The sequence below is a fragment of the Balaenoptera physalus genome (genome assembly GCF_965194825.1).
Source record: "Balaenoptera physalus genome assembly, chromosome: 6".
Classification (NCBI taxonomy): domain Eukaryota; kingdom Metazoa; phylum Chordata; class Mammalia; order Artiodactyla; family Balaenopteridae; genus Balaenoptera; species Balaenoptera physalus.
The window spans coordinates 128,751,646-128,774,618 of NC_138885.1; the positions used below are offsets into that span (position 1 = coordinate 128,751,646).

A 22,973-nucleotide genomic window follows, 5' to 3' on the forward strand; every position below is an offset into this window, starting at 1 on the left:
CGACTCCCATAATTTTCTCAGGAGACTCAATCTTTCCTCTTGAAAGTTCATCTGACATCTTAATTCTAACTTCAAATTGGCATACAGAAGACAGATAGGAGAAAGAGCCTTGGTTTTCATACTTGTACGACATTCAAAAGTAAAATAAAGGAGTGAAGGAGAGAGAGAAGAGATTTCATAGTTTTTCATTCTTTTTTATTCCATCAGTAGCCAGAGCTGGTCATCAATGGCTTTTCCACTGGCTTTTTGCCTACAGCCGTTACTTAGCTGATACCAGTAAAGCTCTACATATTTAAAGATGGACCAAAAGCATTGGCTTATTTTTATACTTCGAAAGGCACTGGATAAAATGTATTTTGGTATCTCCTCTCAATCATTTAGACCCTATGGGTTAATCTCTACTAAGATTTTAGTCGCATCAACTTCGAAAAGACTGAGCTCCTTTAGAAAGAAAAGGTAATAATCAAGGCATTGGAATAACCTTGATCCCTAGACTCTGGCATTTCCCTTGAGTGAGCAATTCTTATTGTCACGCTAATTAAGTAAAAACATAAAGGCTTTCCCAGTGCTTTACAGGAGGGAACTCTTCTGGCAGATTGTATTTTATGAAATCTGTAAAATGCTAGGAGGCATATTAATTAATAACAGTAATGTTAAACGTATATGGAATACATAATTAATTTTCAAATATGATGCACTTAATACTTGAAATCCTAGAGAGCCAATTCGCAGTAATTTGTCTAGGAAAGGAGCTTTTGTTTCTAAAGAAAAGCAAGATAGGTTTGAGACCACAGTGGAGATTTCTGTTTTGTCAGCTGGAAAATGTCTGTTATCAGCAACTCAAAGCTACATTTCTGTGTAGACTGCAGTAAAGCACTCCATGGTGGATAAATAGGGGCAGAAGGTAGAAAGAAATAAATGAGAGCAGGAGGTTAAAATCGAGATTGTGGCCTATGGTTCTCTAGGTAAGTAAAACACGCATTTGGTTGAAACAGTTTTGAACCCCAAATATGCAACATACGTGAGCAGCTCCTGCTGCTATTTCCTGGTCAAAGGTTATTTAATTTATCCCAGTTAAATCTGATCTCAACTGTAATTACCATGCAAAGCTTAAACTCAATCCAGACCCTTCAGCTCAAATCGCCCTAAAATAAAGACAATGACCCCAAACAATTTTCGCATGTGGCCCCCAATCAGAACCCCCGAATATCAGCCTGCTAGTAATGTATTCCTCCTTGTTATTTTATGTCTAATCAAATTAGTTAATCAACTTAGAAAGAACAGGATCTATAAAAACACTTTCAAGTAAGAGAAACCGGGAATCGGTGGAATAACAGATTAACTAAATTCATTTTAGCCAACTTTTATTGAATACCTGAATACATTCAAGGCACTGAATCAGGCACCGATGAGAATTAGGTCCTGGCACTCTCTACCCTCTCATGACACCTGGAAGAAAGGTGCAGATCATGGCCCAGCTGCTTTGGCTGTGTCTCTCTATCTCCACCTCATGGGAAGTGGGTGGTTGTCAAGAGGCAATTATAGTGTCAGTGGCTCATAGCTTCCACCTTCCATCCTAGACCAGTGTTCTTGAACTCAACAGTGCACGGGCCCTCCTGAATTCCACTCCTCCAACCCTTCCAGTAATTTTTCAGTACTTCAGCCCCTGTATTAAATCCTTTTCCACTTAAAACACTGGGTTGGCCAAAAAGTTCGTTCGGGTTTTTCCATAACACGTTACTGAAAACCCAGACAATATTTTTGGCCAACCCAATATTTAGTGCTTTTTTTTTTTTTCCCTGCAATTAATCCTAAGGAGGGCCCCAGTGCTGTATTTTGGTAAACTACTGCTGAAATGGAACAGGTAAGAAATGGGAGAAAAGTAGGTTAATGGGTTGTCATAATTCATTCACTCACGCATACATTCATTACATGATTCACCCATACAAAAATTTATCAAGCACGTACTACGTGCCAGGCAGTGTGTTACTGCCAAATAGCTTTGACCTTTCAAGGAATCAGGGTAGTGATGGGAGTAAAAGAGAGAGCTGGTAACATCCATTAATGTCAAACCCTCTTGCTAAGGCCCCTCTACTGTGTCCCCGGTTTGAAAGCTCTGATAACTGGTTGGTATGCCTTCATCTCTGTATCGTTTACCCATTCTCTCTATTATCTGCTACAGTTTCTCCTGTGTACATTTTACACAAAAGAAAGCCCTGGGCAACTTTCCAAAGAGCTATTTCTCTTCTACGTTGAGTTTTACTACACATCTTATAATACAAAAATAAGCATATTCCCAGTTATAAACAATTAACATGATATGACTCGTTAGGGATAAAATATAGTCTTCTATTCCAGAATATAAGAATTAAATTATTTTCTAAAAACATGTGCACTAAAATCCATATACATGTTTACTAGCGAAAAGGACATGCAATTGCCTTTAAAAACAGTCAGGTGTTTAGACTGCCATGAATAAGTAAAAGAGAATCTACTCAAAGTAAGAATCACAGAAGCTCCCTGTGGTTTAAAAAAAAAAAAAAAAAGCTGATAAGTTCTTACATTTTCAGGAAATATCAACCAACTCTCCAAAATTTATCAGATAGTCACATTAGTCAGACAACCTGCACATCAGCCTTGAATATTCACCATGACTGGCAATGGTAACCTTTTGGCTGGAATCCTTTTGGATTTTTATTGGCACATGTGAGTGGCAAGGGTCTGCTGACTTGCTTTGTCCTTCATGAACCTGGTACAAACAAACACTAAAGATGCATAATGCCCCACTGCACGTGCAGCTAAATCATATCTAGCCTTGGAAGCCCCACGTACATCCAACCTGCTTGAAGCTAATGCCAATTACCCCGGCATATACTGATCTCTTGTCATTACGAGTGTCTACTGCTTCACAGAGAGATCGATCTGACAAGTTTACCAGTAAGTTGTTTCCTACTTGTTTCAAGGATGAGTTTATAATTCTCAAGCTCACGTCTTAATATTTATGCATTTATTTACTGCCTAGTCATCAAAGGGTCTCCACTGCAAGCTGATAGTACAAGATGGAAAAACATAGAACCATGGCTTAAGAGATGTACAGTCTAGTAAGGAAGTCAGACAGCACAGCACCGAGAGTATCTGTCTGAAATAAGGGAAAAGTGTGAGAGAGGCTTAGACAATTCAACTAACTAACCAACCCTGATGTTTTCCTACTGAAAAAGAGAAAACCAAGGGAACACGGTGATGAGGTGAAACTAGTTAAAAAGAAAGACAGCCACCATGGGTTCAGGTGAAGAGTTGCCTTGAAGAGTCCCACATGCCTTCTCTCTGGTTCCAGAGGGAGGGTGGCACCTTGACCATGGTCCAAGATGAGCGGCACTGTATCCAATCTCTCCTTTAACTAAATGACTAGGGGCTGCGATGGGCAGGACCCAAGGGCGCTGTCAATCAGGTAAGGGTTCGGCATCTTCTCTCTTTTCCCAGCGCTGACTGGGGGCTCCTGAGGTCACAAGTGCCTTTTGCTTATGTACCCAGAGCTCACATGGGTCCCAACAGGGCTCCTGGAGATGCCCAGAAAACCAAATCACTCAGACTTATACCCGAAAATGTCCTTGCATAAAATAAAAGTAGAATACACTGCTCATGACATCATTTCTGAGGAATAGCTCTTTGTGCATCTTTCTGAACCATTTTTTTTTTCCTTGCCAAGCTCTTGGTGAGAACAGTCTCCAAATCCTGTTTAAAGTTCTTCACCATTTGTTCACTCTCTTATAACCTGACTTTTGCTCCAATCCCAGTGCTCGACCCCCCTGCAACTGTTCTCCATCAAAGTTAAGAATGATGCCCAGGTCACAGGTCTGCTTCTCGTTATCAGACCCCTTCTCACAGTTTGTGATACTCTCTCTCCTCCGGTTCTTTCTAAATCCTGTTTCTCCCTCTGCTTTTCTAGTCTTTCTTTTCCCTCCTTCTATACCACTTCATTTTTTGCCGTGTAACAAAAATGTAAGAAGCACCAGTGGCCTGTAACAAGCACTATTTACTTAGCCTGTACCTGCTCCCTGGGGTTTAGCTAGGGGTCTGTGCACCTGTGAAACGTGCTCATGTGTCTGTGCGCTGGCTGTGGGCTCCGCTCCAGGCTGGCTTGACTAGGGGACCTTGACTGTTCTTTGTCTTGTTTCTCCTCCTCCTCATGGGACCACTGGGCTAGTTTGGTCATGGCCTTCTCATTTTTCCTTTTTATTCTTTTTCAAATTCTTTTCCCATTTAGGTGGTTACGTAACATTGAACAGAGTTCCCTGTGTTATACAGTAGGTCCTTGATGGTTATCCATTTTCAATACAGCAGCGTGTACATGTCAATCTCACACTCCCTAACTGTCCCTCCCCCGCCCACCCTTTCCCCCTGGTAACCGTAAGTTTGTTCTCTAAGTCTGTGGGTCTGTTTCTGTTTTGTAAATAAGTTCATTTGTATCATTTCTTTCTAGATTCTGCTTATAAGCGATATCATACGATATTTCTCTTGCTCTGTCTGACTGACTTCACTCAGTATGACAGTCTCTAGGTCCATGGTCATGGCCTTCTCATGATGCTGGCAATAGTGTAGGAGGGCAAAGGGAGAGGTATGGCCTCTAGAGGCTGAGGGGCTGAACTTACAATCATCAATTCCATGCCACAGTGTTGACCTAAGCAAGTCACACAGAGGAACCGGATTAAAAGGATCATATACTCTCTTTAGTGAGAGAAACTGTAAAATTACTTGGCAGAGGGCGTGGATATAGGATGGTATGAAGAACTGGAGATCAAGGCTATTAACACAATCTATCCACTCCTCTCCCCAATAATTCATATATGTGTGCATGCATTTATGTAAATGTATGTGTATATCTCCTCAACGTATACAAATATTCATTCATACACACACACACACACACACACACACACACACACACACACATTGCGGTGAATCTCAACCCAGAGCAATTCTGCCCCCTCCATCAGGGGACAGTTGGCAATGTCTGGAGACATTTTTGGTTGTCATGACGTTGGGTGGTGGTGGTCTAGTATGATACTGGTATCTAATGTGTAGAGGCCAGGGATACTGTTAAACATCCTATAGTGCACAGGCCCTCCCAACAAAGAGTGATCCAGGCCAAAATGTCTCCTGTGCCAAAGTTGAGAAACCCTAAAACATGCACTCACACACACGCACACACACACATGCAGAAAGAAATGGAGAGTGAGAGAGATTTTCCTCTAAGTCTTGCAGTGATTGTTGGCTATGTCTCTAGCCATTTGGATCACTGATCTGGAAATGGTCCCTAAATCCACATCTCTCAGAGCTGATCCAACAGCCATCTTGCCAATCCCACTATAATGGTTCCTCAAATCTATGACAGAAACAGACTCTAACTGGATTTATCTCCAAACCCAAGTCTGTGATCCTGGTTTGTTTGTTTCTGTGAGTGGCACCTCAGCACGGCCTAAGGAAAGCACATGGGTCCAGAGTCAGTGGGTCCTGGATGCAGGTCACTGTCTATCAGTTACTAGCTGTGTGTCTATTAGCCAAGCATTCAGCCTCTCTCAGCCTTAGCTACTGCATCTATAACATTACCTTTTCCAAGGTTGGCATAAGCATTTCAAATTAATTGAAATGTATGAAATTCAGTAAATATTAGTTCCTTCTCAAATAGTAAACCTTGGGCTTATCTTTCGTCCAATTAGTTACCAAGCTTGAAAAAATTCAAGAGCTATCACTCTTGAAGTTTTCTCATCTTCCAGGCACTCATTACCTGCTCACAGGAACCACTTGTTCTGCTTATCATTTGAGATTGTTTAATTGTACCTGCTTCATAAGATTGTTGTAAGTATGAAATAAAATGGTGTACGTACATCCTTAGCAAATAGCCCGGTATGGCTAATAAGTGTAAGCTGCTATTATTTTCTTTACTCACATTATTATTATTTATTGGTATTATGGAAAAAAGGCACCTTTTTGCTTCAAATTTTTTAAAGTACTGTTTTTTAAAAAAAGATGTCAGGTCACCATTTATTACGGACCAGGTGCTATGCTGTCCACGTTATGTTATATGTATTATTTGATAAAATCCCCACCACACTCTAATGATAGTAGCATCCTACAGATGAAGGCAATAATGATTGAGGAATTAAGTCACATGCCAAAGCCACACAGCTAGTGAGTCTCAGAGCTGTGATTCCCTCTCATTTCCCACTTCAAAGGACAGAGAAGCTACTCTTCTATGTCCATCCCTAATCCCTAAATCATACAAACCCAGAAAGACTCTGGTTTCCCCTATTAGAGACAGAAAAATGGAAAATACTTGGAAAGATACAGATGTCAATGGTTTGGTATATTATCTCTATCTTAGATTTCTGCATCTCAAGGCCAAGGTGAGAGAAAAATGCTTAACACAAAGAGATGATTCAATTCATCAATTCTTCAATTCTCTAATGGCAAAATTCAAAGCATCACTGAGGTATCCGTGTTGTGGTAGGTAATCCTCCCTCAAATTATAGCATTTAGGGAAAACTGCCCATTTTGCATTTTTGGACAAAGGTTATATGTCTTCATTTTTTATTGCACAAATTTGGAGTAATTTCTGATTAACGAATTCCTTTTAAATTGCTTGCTATGCGTGTTCCTTCAGAAATCCAATTACAATTCCATTATCGGGAGGCATAGATTAGAAAGTAAAGACATGCTTGCATAAAATTAACATACCAATGGTTTTTCTTGCATTGATAAGCAAATTTCTTTTCATATCAGAAACCATTCATACAAAGATGCTCATTATAGACATTAGAATCTGTCAGTACATCACACGCTGTACACCCCAATCATGCTGCACCCACCATTTGCCCAATTCAAATAGACTCATAAGTCCTTTACTGAAAAATGTTTCTTCTGGATATGGGCATAGTCATAAAAAATCTTTCATTTGTAGCCATAAAGTTACCGCTCATCCTTAAATGTGTAATAATTATAGGAATTTTCTGATCTATTTGGTTCTACCCAATTTGATTTCCAAGTTTTGAGGTGAAGAAGAAGAAGAAGACATCTTTGCATAAGTCCAATGTAAGAGAAAGTAAATTATATGAGCTTTATCTTATATGTGACTTTTACAGGGGTAATCTGTAAGCACATCAAATGATGTTAGAGAAGAGTCATATAAGTAATAGAGCAATGCCTATAAGCAAAGTCTATAATTTTGTCTATAAGCAAAATGGTTTAATTGTCTATAAGCAAAGTAGCCATATTTGTATTAGAATTACTCATACAAGTTTAAGCAGATACTCATTTAGAGGCTGAATCTAAGGAAATATCATGCTTTTCCTTCTTTTGCTTTGGGAAAAAAAAACTGTGATTAATTTGAATTAGGAAAGGAAATCACAATGCTAGCATTTGCTGATATATTCCTTTATATGCTCATTTTATCAAGTAAAAGGGGATGGCACTTTTTGGACAGTGTCAGCATTAGTCTAAATAATTGGTTTTGGAGGCAATATCCCTGCTAAATGGAGTGAAGACAATTTGGAGCCTTCACTCAAAAGAAAGACTCTTCACTCGGCAATTTTCCCTTAACATATCGTCAATAAAGACATCTCAGTTTCACCCACTTAAGGTCCATGGCATGGGGTAATTTCACTAAAAGTTGACCACATGATGTAAAGAAGAGAGCTTGACAATTACACATCTGACTCAGCACTGCATTATAGTTCTTGACTTAAGCTTTAGAATTCTCTCTCCCACCCAGTGGTTCAACTGGAAGATAATGATGCGAGGCTCTCTGAAGAGGATCAGACGGGTAATATCAAAAGCCCTGGAGTCCTAAGTACATGAATCTTTCAGAAATTCAAGTCTGGGTTATATCTCCATGGGAGGAAAAACATCATGCATATGTTTGGTCAGGAAAGAAAATAATTTCTGAACTGTGTCTCTTAACCCCTCACTAAGGATCCCTGTAGTGTGCCTTTGTACTAATAACCCCACAGCTGGATCTCAAGAAGAGGGTCCTGCTTACAAGAAGGCATTCAGATGTGTCATGAAAAATAAACAAGTCAGAAATGGAAAGCAAAGTAAGAACGTATGAAACACACCATAAACCTCCAGCACTGGGAACTCAGCTGTGAAAATAGCTTGTTAAAATCACTTAGTGTTTGATTAAAAAAAAAAAAAAAAAAAACCTTTCTACAAAAACAGCCACGTTTGAAATCTACCACTGCTACAAGATAAAATGTAGCCTTTAAGGAACTTCCAAGATAGAAATACATGAAGTGTTTAGGAAAACAAAGTTCTGTTGACCTTATGTGTGAAACTGCACTTTTGCTGGTATACAAGTGCCTTACTGAAAACCTCAAGTTGAGGAAGTTTGACTTGGTGGGAAATCATCACAGAAGCAACAAATGTCCTCTGTCCAATGTTCTCCATCACAAATGGCAATACTGAGTTCTGAATACATTGAAGAAAGTCAGAGGAGACATAAAACAGGGTCTAGAACATTTTGACCAAAATTCTAAGCATATTAACTTGGGAAATCTTGGCTAACATAGCTGTCTCAGGTTGTCTTGGCAGTTATAGGGGAAATATATGCCTTTAATTAGAAGTCACTAACTTTCTTTCTTTGCCAATCATCTCCAACTAAAGCATGAGAATCACATAGTATATGAACCCTAGCTTTTCTGCCTAAAAGGATTCATTTACTTGGCACCATCAAATACAGTTCTTCTGAAAAAAGAAAATGGCATCTTAAAGAGGGAAGCATAATTAGGAATAGATTCCAACTAATTGTTATGGCTACTTAAGACTCTTTCGAGCCATTCTGTAGAAGCACCTTCTAAACACATTTTCTCCTATAAATAACATTTATAAATTCCTCTTTCTTTTCTTAATCTAACAAGCCTAAAGCTCTCCTTTCTATTCTTACTGAAGAAAATGTGCCTTGCGTTGAAACCACGATGGTCTGAATCTACAGAAAAGGGAAGCAGTGGGAATTCCTCAGAAGATTTGCTTTCAGTAAGCAAAACCTTTGCTGTAAGTTAGATGGAACATGCAATTTATCTGGATCATTCTGAAATGCGAACTAGGAATCCTGTGAGGTCAAACTGCTGTCACACTGCCAGGGTCTCATGGGTCTCTTACCACAGGAATGAGCTTGAGGTCCAACAAAAGTGCAAAACCATCCTTCAGGGGCTGATTGAAGGAGGAATCTACACTGCATGGCACCCAGAGTGGTCCTGCTGGGGCCTGGGACCCTTATCAGTCTCAGAGGCCAACAGCTAACAATGGTCGGGTTCCGTATAAAACACTGGGATTCTAACCTCACCTCAGTCCTTGAAGAGTAAGGAACCTTGGAGAATTACACTTTCTTCTGGCCCACTTCTTCATTTATAAAATGAAAGCTATAGACAGGCACTCCTAAATTTGTTTCACCAACCAATGCCTCTGTAAAAAGCAAAAGCCTAAAGGAGGGGGAAAGGTCTATCATAGTTAACTACATTTGGAAAATGTTGTAAAAGGGAACCATTTCTTTAAGACAGGACTCCTCAGAGCCTTTAAATAAAGTCTATTTGTCTGATGCACTCATATCTAAACAACATTAAAACGTTCAAGTAGTTTCTACTTGCTAAAGTGGTAGGTGCCCACTAAGTGCCCCGAATTTTCTATTTCTCTCAGAAGAAGCATCTTCTTTATGGTTAAAACATCTAGTAAATACTGTTTCCTGGGGTTGGCGGAGAAGAAATTGGGATCCTAATATATCCTAAGTAAAGTTTCACATGCAAGAGTGACGTTCTCATCTCCATTCATTATCAACTCTTACAGCCACCTCCTCGATCTCATAATTCTCCCCCTTTCTGAGATCAGGTTCACCTGGCCTTTCCAAAGCTCGCTCCTCCATTCTGTTTGAAAGCAGCTCTCCTGCTATTGGAACTAGGTTTCCTATTTAGAGCAAGTTAGGAGTTAACAGACTATTTTCTTTGGCAGCCTGGAGCAATTTGCTTGCACCTCATTGATGCTTTTTTTCCAGTTTTCTTTCTTCCTTTACCCAACTGAATCTCCATCATCAGTTTTTGGCTTTTTGCTCCACTGCATTTCTCTGATGCTAAAGGGACTCTGAGAACTTTCTCTCCTTCTGCCAGAGCAAACAGCAAGAGGACTGGTTCCTGCCCAGGGCACTGTGGCCGCACTGGGGAAGTTGGACGATGCTGGGCAATGCTCAGGATTCAACGCTTTTCCGCATCACCTTTTAACCATGGACACAGTTTAAAAGACCAGCCTTCTCTCCAGCCCCCAGCCGCCCACTCCCCAAACCTTGCCCTATAAAACCAGTAAGTTAGAAACCAGGTGAGGAATTCTTAAAATATGTGTCTATAAGAGAAGAAAATTTTAATTCAGAGAAGTAAGGGAGCGGATGAGGTTGGGGGGAGGGCGGGTAGAAACACAGAACGGGCTCCTACTTTACTCCCTACCTTCCCACACATTAGGCAGCAGATGTGGTTTATATTAACCACGTTATGCGGGCAGATTTGCACCCACTGGCTTTGACGCGACCATTTTGAGGCAGGAAATTCAATACCCGAAGGCAGGGCACCCATAGCATAACTTCTTGTGGGATTCCATGAATGTTGAACTAAACAAACACGTGAAAAGAAATATATACGTAAAAAATTCAGAGAAGTGAGAGAGTTCGTTTGGTTAGAAGCCTGGAGTAAGCACATTAATGTAAAATTTAAATCCCATTTTAGAATGGCACTCTGATTGAACGTGACTGTCCAACTGCGAGTTAAAAGTCAGCCAGAGCGGAAGTGACACGAAAAGGCACAACATTTGATCAAAGCTTAAAATTTGGGGTTCCCTTCTAGAAGACCTGCCTCTTGGTCAAGATATCCTCTCATTGCCCAAAAGGATCAAGTTGAAAGAGTATAAAATGATAGGGGGAAAAGACTTCATTGATCTCTTCTGCATTTGAAGGTGTATAATAATCCCCTCCTTTCTTCTATAGAAGTTTTTCTTCTTATATTGTAAAACTAGAACATCATACTATTATAATTATTTCATGCTCCAAACTCAGTTTCAATAGGATTGTAATAGTTTACAGTAAGATCATATATGTTAACAGCTTAATAAAATGTTTATATGTGCTAGTTTACGAGTTAAAATAGGTTCTTTTTTTATCACATCAGACAACATTTTGTGTAAAGGGAATTAGAAAACTACAAAGGAAATGAAGCCTCCCTAATGATCCAGTGCATTTTTTCCCAGAGAATAAAAACCAGGCTTCTCACATATAACAACAATGCAACTCAGATTAAAAAAAAAAAAAAAAAAAAAACACTGCCTCCTTCGTGTGCTTCTGACACAGGCAACAATAATATTTAAAGACACACATTCACACACACACATTCACACACACACACACACGGCCAGATTCCTCCTCTTCCACCAGCTACTTCTATAGAATTTAGAGAAATCTCTCTCTGTGCCCACTCATAAAGAGGTAGGTCCAAGATCCCTTAACTCCCCAAGATGATTTAGTCCACTAAAAGCCCCGGTGCTCAGATCAAATCTACCCCAGGCCTGCTCTGGCGATGGACAACTATTAAAATCAGAGGCAGAGCTGGGTCCTCTCTGCCAGGGATGATCAGCAACAAAAGGTTCCACGTTGGAAACCCTTCCCTGCACTTACCTGCTCCTTGGCAAGCCAGATGCTCAGGGAAGCCTGACATCACAGAATAAGGTCTAGCAGCTAGACAGCCCTTTGATCCATCAAATAGACCCACTGCACTATCCACACGTCTCAAAATACAGCTAATCTGTTCCTACTGAACAAATCCTCACGTGGTCTGTTACCTAAGAGATAGTCTGTGTTTTACACAATCCAAGCAGTTGGTGAAGTTGATTGACAAGGGTTTCCTCCCCATGCAGAAACTTGGGGAGGATGGAAAAGGTTCCCTGGTGTGAACACAGGATACTGGACATGGGGTGAAAAAGCATCAATACCTAGTGTCAGATCGGGGTGACAAATATAAACAGAGTTTCTACTTCTAAAAGGGTTCTCATGTTCCCCTGTAAGAAACTTGAAAAACAACTTTGCTGTCACCCAGAGAATGCAAAAGCCAACACAGGTGTATGCAGAAGCTAGCTGCACAGGACACAGCCCTGCCCTGGGTGCAACAATCATAAGTCAATAATTACTAACAGCTAGTCTATCAGCTCTAACTATGGCCTAAATGCAATGCAAGATTTTTGTGTGCATTATCTCATTTAAAACCATAATGATTCTATGAGGGCAGTCCTATTATCATGTCCAACTGATAATTCAAGGAAGAGAGGCACAGGGAAGATAGAGTTTGCCCAAGGTCACAAAGATAGTGATATGAAGCGAGAAATCCCAGACTTTCTGCTATTAGACGCTGGACTCTCTATCAGCAGCTTCAGATGCCTCCTCTTAGCTCAAACTGTTGTCTAAAACCACGAGCAAAGGGGTTTGCGGAGCCAGTGGCAGGCAGGATAAAGGCCTCCCAAAGGCATCCACATCTTATTCTCTGGAACCTTTAATTCCATCTGTTAACTCTCCTCTACCATGTAATGTAACATATTCACAGGTTCTGGATTCACAGGTTGCTAATCATCTGACTTTAAAAGAGGAAGATTACCCTGGATTATCCAGGTGAGCCCAATGTCATCATAAGGGTCCTTTCACGTGGAAGAGGAAGGCAGAAGCACATCAGAGTGAAGCACCATGGGAAAGACTTGATCAGCCATTGCTGGCCTGAAAGATGGAGGAAGGGACACACACAAAGGCATGCAGGCAGCCTCTAGAAACTGGAGAAGACGAGGAAGTGGGCTCTCTCCTGGATCCTCCAGAAAGGAATGTAGCCATGCTGACACCTTGATTTTAGCTGAGTACCATTCCAGCCCTACAGAACTGTACTAGAATAAATGTGTCATTTTAATTGGTTAAGTTTGTGGCAGCAATGGGACACTAATATAGAGCCCAAGACTCAGTCATCAGGGTTTTGAAGCAAGAAGCTGATCAAGAGAAAGAACCATGTGGGCCTCCAAGCAAGGAGGAAGGTAAGCCCTAAGCAGAGATGGTTCCTCCCAGAACTAGTGCAGAGCTCTCACCTTATCCTCAGGGCAGAGAAACGAAGTGGAGAAGAGAAGCTGCTCTGCATTTCTGGTGCTTGACTATAAGTAGGCAGGGAGATGCGTGTTGTTCTCTTCACAGACTGAGGGCTCAGTCCTTCTCATCAAATCCCTGTTATCTTAATAGACTCCACAGGAAAAGAACCCTCTCGGTACTGTTATACATAGCATCTGTCCAGGGAGCCCTCCACCTGACAATGAGAGTCAAGACTGATGCTCAGAGTGGGTAAAACCAGGCACAGAGCACTCCGGGAGGGTTCAGGCCAGCAAAGCTGATTTCCATTTGCCATGCAGTCTGGAACACAGGACAGCTTCCGGGCAACCTTCAATAAGGGACTGGCGGAAATGCCATCTCTCAGGGACTGGATCCTTTAGTTCCTTGCAGTTGTAGCAGAGATGTTATCCAGTCTCTTGGCACCAAGGAAACCAATGAAGAGGGAGGTTACCTCCGTGGTCAAACTGCAGGTCTGACAGGCAGGGAGGATAAACCTTATTCATCAGATACAGTAACAGAGTTTAACCTCTTTAGGGCTAAGAGTTTTTCCTTTCATCATGAAAGGATGCAGGGGTACATGCTGCAGAGATGGTAGATTTCTGTTAAAAAAAAAAAAAATCTAGGTGTGAGAGAGACTCCGGTGCCTAGCAACATAAGGGTCCCCTCTTGGACCTGAGTACTCTGCTAGAGGACGGTCACCAGCCCCCTGCAGCAAGGTGTGGTCATGGTGCTGATGTAGGTCATCTTTAGGAGGATGCACAGGGTCCACATTCTCTCTTCCTCTGTCTGTCAACCAGACGCAAATGATCCAGGGAAGGAAGCCAAGGACTCTGGGTGTGGTGAACACAGTGACCAGATGGCAAGAGCTGAGACCCTAGACCCTGGAGAAGAGCCCCTCGTGGACAATCCACATTGGACTTCTTGCTGACACAAGAAACAAGGGCTCATTGTGTTAAACTACCTGGGTTGCAAGGCCACTGGTTACGAAAGCTGTCTGGACTAATATGCTGGATTTTACAAACCAAGGAACTCTTCCCAGACTGATGATTCAGCAATTGCTAAAAATATTGCCCACCCTTGCATCACAAACAACAGCAAGATGCTCTCCTGTATCAGACTGATATTTCTTATTAGGCTTGTTACCTCCTTGTTCAAGAAATTCTACCTTAACTGGCTTATTTCTCTTTTCTACAAGACTCTGAATTCCTTGAGTAGCTGTCTAATTTATCCTTCCACTTCCTCTGCTGAAGCAATGTTACCAAATGAGTGGGACTCAATCTGTATAAATGAATGAATAAATTCGCATCTTCTGCCACTGTCACTCACTTATTTGGTTCAGCTTATGTTATAGACAACCTTTCAACTAAATTTCCTCTGAATGGCCTCTGCATATACTGCTGTGGGACAGCTTTAATTAACCTGACAAAACAGCACTGCAAATGTAAACGTTTCCAAGAAATGTTTAATGTGAGCAGCATATGCTCACAATACAACTAAGAATAGACTAAGAATTGACTTCATGGTAGGAAACATAGAGTGTTATGAAGCTGTGAGTAGCCAACTGTGTGTTTTATGTGATTTTTAAAAATACATTAGACTCAAATTAGTCTGAACTCATATAGCAATTATTGACTGTATCACTCATTAGGAGTTAATCATGAACTGTCTTATGGCATCTCCCCTGTTGCTTTGAACTCAGTAAATTGTTAATTATCACAGTGAACTTCCAACTTACATAAACCCAATAGAGGCAGTGCTCACTCAGAAACGCCCTGCTGAAATTCTTAGGTTTTTATCTTGTCTCTATTGCTTCCTAGATATGGAACCTGGGAGAAGTGACTTACCCATAAAATCGGTATAATATTAGTGCTTAACTCATAGGGGTGGGATGAAATGAGATAACCCACATGGAGCATTTCACATCCCACCTGGCTAAGGAGGCCATCCACCAATGCCAGCTGTAAATATCATGGGTGCAAGGTTTTAGGTGGGTCCCCAACTCTCTATAAACCTGAATTTCTTCACCTAGGAAAATAGAGGCACAGACACAAATGTCTCTGGCACCACAGAACCACGTGCAGTGCTCTGACAAAGTTCCCAAACAGTAAACAGAACTCGTAAACCAGTCATGGAGACACCAGGACCCACAGGATGGTTATATCCTGGGTGAATTTTTTTTTTTTAATGGTCAACAAGCTTTTGAAATAAATTTGTGCAAGAAAGCCCACAATGTTGTAACATGCGATTGTTACATTTATCTCAGTTTTAGAATAATAGGAAGGAATTTCCATAAGCCACGGAGATGGGGGCACTTCCTTTAGCCTGGACTCCAATCTGATCTGGGCACACTTCACTCAAACAGCTTCCCGCACTCCCAAGGGGAGATTCAATCAGCAACAAAGGGCTTCCTTCCTGCTGCGGGCTGTTAAAAGCTGAATAACCAATTCAGCCATGCTAAACCCAATCTCTCCCCTCAGGACAGAAGGAAACAGTCCATTTGGACATAGATTAGAACAAATCTCTTGAGATATCATCTGTGGAAAGGGAAAAAAGGGTTCCTATGTCAGTGTGTGAGAGAGGAGGGCCCAGGAGTGTGGGCTCTGGGAAGTGTGCGCTCGCCGGCTATTGTAATTGTTCAAATGCCGCTAGTGACTTAAACTGCTACCAAGGATTGCTGGTTCCCTGAGTCACCCAGAACCACACGCATGTCCAGGGCCCAGCAGAATGCCTGGGAGGGAGGCCAGAGCCTGAGCTACATACTTTATGTCCATCATTTATATCAGTCCTTACAAAAGCCCAGCTGTGTGCATTCTAAGAAAAAAAAAGACGAGCCTTGTATGTATCAATCATCCCATTTACAGATAAGGAAACCAAGACCCAGACTAAGAAACAGATGGAGCTGGCACTTGCCTCTAATGAACATTACTTCTAAAAACATGCTTTTCCCATTATCCATACAGCCTGCCACCAAGATAGTGCTTAGTAAACATCAGCTTCGGAAAAAAAAAAAAAAAAAGCACCTCTTTTCAAGAAAAGACAGGAGTCGGTGGAATCAAAGGAAAGACTGCCTAGGTTCTTAGCATATCTTCAGAAGGTGATTCCATTGAGGATTGCTTCCCTCCCTATTTTGACATAATTATTAATAACGAAAAGCTCTTCCCTCCTTGTGGCATTTTATATTTTACAACACATTTCATCATCAGTACCATATTCAATTCTTATCAATAACATTGTTAAGTTGTTACAGCCAATAGCAACATCTATTTTGTGGGTATGGGAAAGTGATTTGCCTCGGACACTGGTCTGATTCTCGGTATGCACATTAGAATCAGCTGGGAGCTCTGCACACACACCCAGACCAGGGCTGTACCCCAGACCAAGTGAATCAGAATCATTAGTGTTGATGGCCAGAGATAGGTAAAGTAATATATGACATTAATAATTTTGATCACATGTTGAAATAAAAAATATTTTGAATATACTGGGTTAAATAAAATATATTATTAAAATTATTTTCACCTGTCTATTTTCACTTTTTAATGAGTCTATCAGAATTTAAAATTACCAATGTGGTTCATGTTATATTCCTATTGGATCGAGCTGCTTTAGGGCAAGTCTGTGCTTACCATTTCACATGTATTTTCTTATTTCACCATTCCATCCACTCTATAACTTGGAGACTCCAAATAACCCCATCTGACAGATAAAATAACTGAGGCACAGAGGGTGGAAGTACTTTGCCCAAAACCACAGAGTTGGCGAGAGGTGTAGCCCAGATGTGCTCCAGGCAGATAGAGTCCAGTTTACTCTAAAGCAGGACACTATACAATGCGTTCTCTCTTTTTCAGGCGATGGAATCTGTGTAGATTGGATAAGTAAGGAAGAACCTAAAGAAATAAGCTGTTGCCCATTATTTTGCTAAAGAATCTACTACCTACACATAAATTCAAGTTCACGTGTTAGGACCAAAATAATTTGAAAATCCGACATAGAATATTTTTTTTAGCGAGGGAGTATTTCAATAGCAGTAATCTGGCACAAGATACATATTCTCATCTTTAAAAGCAGCCGTTTAGAATCATTTGATTCTGGTTTAGCTCTCATTGTCCACCAGTAAAGAGACTGCATATTCCTTTCTGTGCTCACAATTAGAATCTTGGAATCCTATCTACGCTATGATATTGATTTCTAGGAAAATCTGATGTTAACTGATTCTAGATCCTGAAATGAACACTAAAAGAAAACAGCTAAATCCCGAGGGATGGCTCAGGGCCAACTGAGGTTCAGTATATTAAGACACAGTGAAGCATCCTAGAAGGCACTAAACACCTTGCCCTCCATGTATTTTCTGCTTGTTAACTCATTTATTAAGTAGCCATTGTTTCGAAAGATGAGGACAAATGCCCTCCTCTCTAGTGGCAAACAGGTGAACAATATATTTACATCTTCAGGAGACTTTAGAGGAATGATACAATTAAGAGTTTTTTTCTTCCACCATCTTGTTCCCTGTAACTAATTGGCCAGGGAGGCAGGTGGTGAAATATGAAACTTACTTTATGCAAGGAGATTAATACATCATGCTTTGTGCAATCAGATAGCAGCCGAAAAGCTGTGTAGACGGTGAATTTTTGATCAATTGAATGATCTTTTCCAACTGCCTTAGAAATACTTTACCTTCACGTCAATCAGCATTGGCTTCTAAATCTTATTATTATCTAAGTAATTAATGAATGACAAATCAAGACTTACAGGCACTAATAAGCCATGTTCTTGAAAAACGTCTTCACGCTTTCTGGAATGAGACGGCCTAAAAATAACTGAGCAGGGGCTTCCCTGGTGGCGCAGTGGTTGAGAATCTGCCTGCCAATGCAGGGGACACGGGTTCGAGCCCTGGTCTGGGAGGATCCCACATGCCACGGAGCAACTGGGCCCGTGAGCCACAACTACTGAGCCTGCGCGTCTGGAGCTTGGGCTCCACAGCAAAGAGAGGCCGCGATGGTGAGAGGCCCGCGCACCGCGATGAAGAGTGGCCCCCGCTTGCCACAACTAGACAAAAGCCCTCGCACAGAAACGAAGACCCAACACAGCCATAAATAAATAAATAAAAATAATTCCTTACAAAAAGAAATAAAATAAAATAACTGAGCAGATCAGTAGACTGCTGGCTGGACAGCTAGGTAGCTCGATCAGTGGGTAGGAAAAAGAGGAAGAACTAAATAGAGGCCATTATCTGAAAGAAAGCTTACAAATGAAGGAATCCATCTGTAATAGCATTAAATGACAGGTATCTCATAGTTGCAAAGATTAAATGCAAACTTTAAAAAAGTTCTTTGCACAGGCTCTGCCACATATAAAAAGCTAATATCTGTTCATTACTGTTTCTTTAATTATCATTACAGTTACTTGGAGGGATGGAACAATGGCGTTGGCATCTTCCCACCCCCTTCCTCCAATACACGGAGGAGGGGGTTGGGAGGATGCAGCTCCCACTCTGCTCTGCACAGAATAGGGTGTTTGTATGTATTATTCTCTTGCACCAACCTTCACATCCTGATCCCACAATGGATTCAGGGTACAGTGGATCAAACAGTATCTCCCAAAAAGATATGTCCAAGTCCCAATCCCCAACATCTGTGAATGTGATCTTATTTGGAAATGTATTTCCAAATAAGATGTATGAATGTATGAATGATCTAAGGACCTCCTGGATTCAGGGTGTATCCTAAATCCAATGACTGGGGTCCTCATAAGAGACACACAGGGAGTAAGGTCATGTGAAGATGGAAGCAGAGATTGGAGCGATGCAGCCAGAAGCCAAGGAATTCCAAGAGTCACCAGAAGTTTAAAGAGGCAAAGAAGTATTCTCCCCTGAAGGCTTCTCAGAGAGCATGGCCTCACGGCTCTACCAACACCTTGACTTCGACTTCTGGCTTCCAGAACTGTGAGAGAATAAACTTCTGTTGTTTGGAGCCAGCAAGTTTATGGTACTTTGTTACGGTAGCCCTAGGAAACTAATACACAGGGGTTTTCCGGAACAAATGGGAAAGATTTCCTAATATCTGGATACAAGGATATTCTCCTACAAGAATATTCTATTCCTCACCCAATGGAAATGGGAGCCAATAAATTGGTTTCGGGAATGCCACAAAATGAACAGCTAACCGTTAGTAAAATTTTACTAGAGAGAATGGTGAGATGTGCCTCCTTTCACTCTAAACCCGACCACCAGGAAAAAGAGCTGAAGGCCATCAGGATGCTGGACGTCTTGTTTCTGTGCCATGAGCTTGCTTGCCTAGACTCCAAAACGTCCTGCACAAGCCCAGAAAGACAACAATATGAGGTCTGTTCAGGTTGCTTATAATCAGATCATCTGCGGCGCTTTTTTACTTGAGCATTTTGAAACAGAAGGAAACAATTTTGTTTTAAAAGTCTCACCAGATGAAAATGCTGAGACACCATCTGAATGCTACAGCCTCGTGCTCTAAATGTGGTCCACGTACTGGTAGCACGGACGTCCCTGAAGAGCTTGTCACAAATGCACAACAGCAGGACCCTTGCCAGATCTACTGAGTCAGAATCTGCATTCTTAATTAAGAGCCCCAGGTGTTTGGTTGGCACGTGAAAATTTGAGATCCCCTACAGTGGAGTATTTAGTTGACAGCTTTTTCAACAGCCATGAAATTATGCCATCTTAAAACAAAAATGGCCAGAAACTCATGGAACTTGCACACCCACTCACACATGCTTTACCCCTCTCAGCTCTTTTGACTTTGGCAAGAGAACAGTACACAGCCTTGAAATTAAAAAAAAAAAAAAAGAGGAAAAGAAAGAAAAAAATGAAAAAGAATATTTTATGTGTTTCACTGTATTTACTGAATGTAAAATTTTCTAGCTGGGTTAGACTCCTAAGAAACAGTTAGACCCAGAAATCCAAGAGATCAGAAGCAACACGTTTTTTAATTATCTTTCCATTGTGTGGCTTGGATCTATTATTAACTCAGTTTATTAGAAGAAGTCAATGCTCCCGTGACAGCTCAGCTGGTGATTACCCTCTGAAGCCACCACTTACGAGCCCACTGCACTGGGTGACAGATGACGCTGAGGCATTGGTAACAAATGATGACCTCACCCTCCGCAAAGCACAGGAGACAGAGACGTGGTCAATTGCAGCATGGAGAGGCAGGTGCTAACACAGATGGGGGTGGGCGTCCCCCAGGTACAAAAGGGCCCGCCTGGGGCGACCAGGGAACACTTGCGGGAGGAAGCGGGGTCTACAGAGAGTCACAAAGAATGAGTCGGAGGAGTCTTGGCAAAGAAGGTAGGGAAAGGCAGTCTGGGGGAGGGAACAGCATAAACCAAGGCACAGAGGCATGAAGGAATCTGGGTCTGGTAACCAGGGAGCACAGAGTAGGAGTCAGAGGGTGACGGAAGGGGCATGATGAAGCTGGAGGGGGCCTTTAGGGGCCAGGCCGTGGAGAGAGCTGTGTGGTTCATGCTTGAGAGCAAGGGCATTGCTCTATGAGTGGTGGTCAGTCCATCTTCCTGCTACTGGTGGTAGGAAATAAAAAGCCTGAACTCTTCTTTTCTGCAGAATCCACAAATCAGACTTAATAATGGAGTAATGAAACTGTGAGTATCCTTACTACAATACAGTATTAGAAAAAAATGGGACAGTTCTAAAAGGAACACTTTTATCAATTAAATTTTATGTTGACAAAGTATATAGGAAATGCTTAGGTCATATCCCATGGTTGATTCGGTGTAATTAATAATAATGATAATAATAATAATTCAGTGTAATAAAGTGTTATGAGAAGAGGCTAATACCAAGACTTGTAGGTCTTGCTGATTCAACAGGGATAAATGCGGACAATGGAGTTCAGTTCTTAAAATCATTTTCTGCTAAAAAATCATCATGAAAGTCATTGTGGTGATTTGGCAGCCAGATCACCTATTTGAGGAGATCCTTTGAGCCTTCTTTAACGGAAGGCACTGGACGCCTTTGGGGGCACATACAAGCTTCTCCAGGCTGCAGAAACCTCTGAGTTCTAATACAGTCTGCACTTGTGTCTTCATGGCAAGGAGTCAGAAAAATAACATGGAATTTTCCAGGTAATCAGGGAGGTAGAAAAGCCGGTGTGTCAGGCACACACTAGTCGGCATATTAATGTACTGGAGGTGGTGGTGCTGAACCCCACGTGGCACAGTCCGCAGACACAAACTGCATCATTACCTCCCACCGGTGATCCTACAAATGCATATTTCCCATCCCAGGAGGCATCAGGCGAGAGACGATGGGTGATTTAGGACCTTCATCAGTATCACCCCCAAAATCACCACTGAAGGTGAGTTACTGAGGTTGGGTGAGTGGCATAATCTTCATGAAAAGAAAAGTGAAGTGTGATCTATTTTTATGATTATTTGACATAATCCTATTTTGTATGTTTAATTAGAGCACATGCATCCAAAGAACACAGATGCAGTAGCTGGAATCTACTACACCATGGCAAGGCTTGGTGTCCTGGGGGTTTGAAGGATGGGAAAAGCAATCCAACCGATCTGTATCTGGTGAGTAAACAGCAGCTGCATAGATGGTCTGGCCAGGACTGCAGTGCATCGGGGAAAGCAGATTCAGTCATTGCAGCTGTCCTATGTTATAAACTCATTTTTTTTTTCTTTAAAGACCCAAGCTGTTTAAAGTACTCTACCTCATCCTACAAAACCTATTAACAAGGACTCCAGGTAGCTGCTCTATACCTGGAGGAGATGCTCCACCTGCTCGTGTTCCTTGGAAGGATCTGGGGGAATGTCTGCCTCCTCTGCTGGGCAGGCGCCTGGATTTCACCCTGCAAGACACGCTCAGACCCCAGCGCCTTTGGAACACAGCAACACTCTTAGGTCGATTTTAAAGGCTCTATGACAGAAGCAGCAAGATCCTTTGGTTTTACGTGCTCTGTATCCTTGTTCCTTGTCTTCTGGCACATGCCAGGGATGCCCTGGCACCTTCCTGGACATGGGGGTGGATCGGGGCTCAGCTGGGCTGGAGATCCAGGAGGCATAGCTGGGTGTGGGAGTGACGATGACCCACCCACTGCTGGGAAAGACGAGCCACCAGGAACCAAACTCAGGAGAGGTTAGGACAAGGATGAGAGTCCCACCTGACCGGAAGAGTCTGTGCTGGGGGAAGGCAAGGTTAAGTGAGGGAGGAGTAGGGAGGAGGGGTTCCCTGAGGAAATGGGAGGCAGAGCCAAGGAGCAATTCCTCAGCTACAACAGTGGGGAGGGCATTCTCATGGGGCAGAGACAGGTAGGGACAGTTTTGCCATTAGAGCAGAAAAAGCTGTAAGAACTGAAATTAAAAAGTTGCAAAACTTTTTTTAAAAATCAGAGATGACAACCGAAAAAAAAACCATTAACTGTATGGGATAAATAAGGAAACCTACATCTCAATGAAAATGACCATATAATTTATAAGTATTATAAACAATATATAATGATACATAATACACATGTAACAATAAACATAAGGTAGACAAAAAAGGCAACTGATCATTTCTGTATGGGTTGAACTTTCAACTCAAAAAATTTCATAACTATTGTATCTTATTTACATTCCCATGGAATCTAAGAAACAAACAAACAAAACTCTTAAATACTCCCTAGCCTATCACATTTTGGGAATGGTCTAGTCCTTGCTGGGGTGTGAGGAGTAATACCAGTGGGGTAGTGAGGATGGGTGGTCAATGAGATGGGCCTCCTCTTACTCTCTGCAGCCCTTCCATCCTCCTCCCTGCCCAGACTCACCTGGACAGTCAAGA

At 41.7% G+C, this 22,973-nt stretch overlaps 1 protein-coding gene across 9 annotated transcripts in view; it reads right to left on the reverse strand.

Moving 5' to 3' along the window:
* The window catches only part of PID1 (phosphotyrosine interaction domain containing 1), a 240,117-nt gene that overhangs the window by 56,733 nt on the left and 160,411 nt on the right, over window positions 1–22,973 (reverse strand). Inside the window, exon 2 of one of the 9 annotated variants that reach the window (XM_082464657.1) lies at window positions 1–22,973. This exon is cut by the window's left edge and continues 20,831 nt beyond it; it is cut by the window's right edge and continues 27,376 nt beyond it. The exons of the other annotated variants lie outside the window; for them this stretch is intronic. The gene's annotated coding sequence lies outside the window, so the exon portion shown is untranslated. 9 annotated transcript variants of the gene reach the window in all.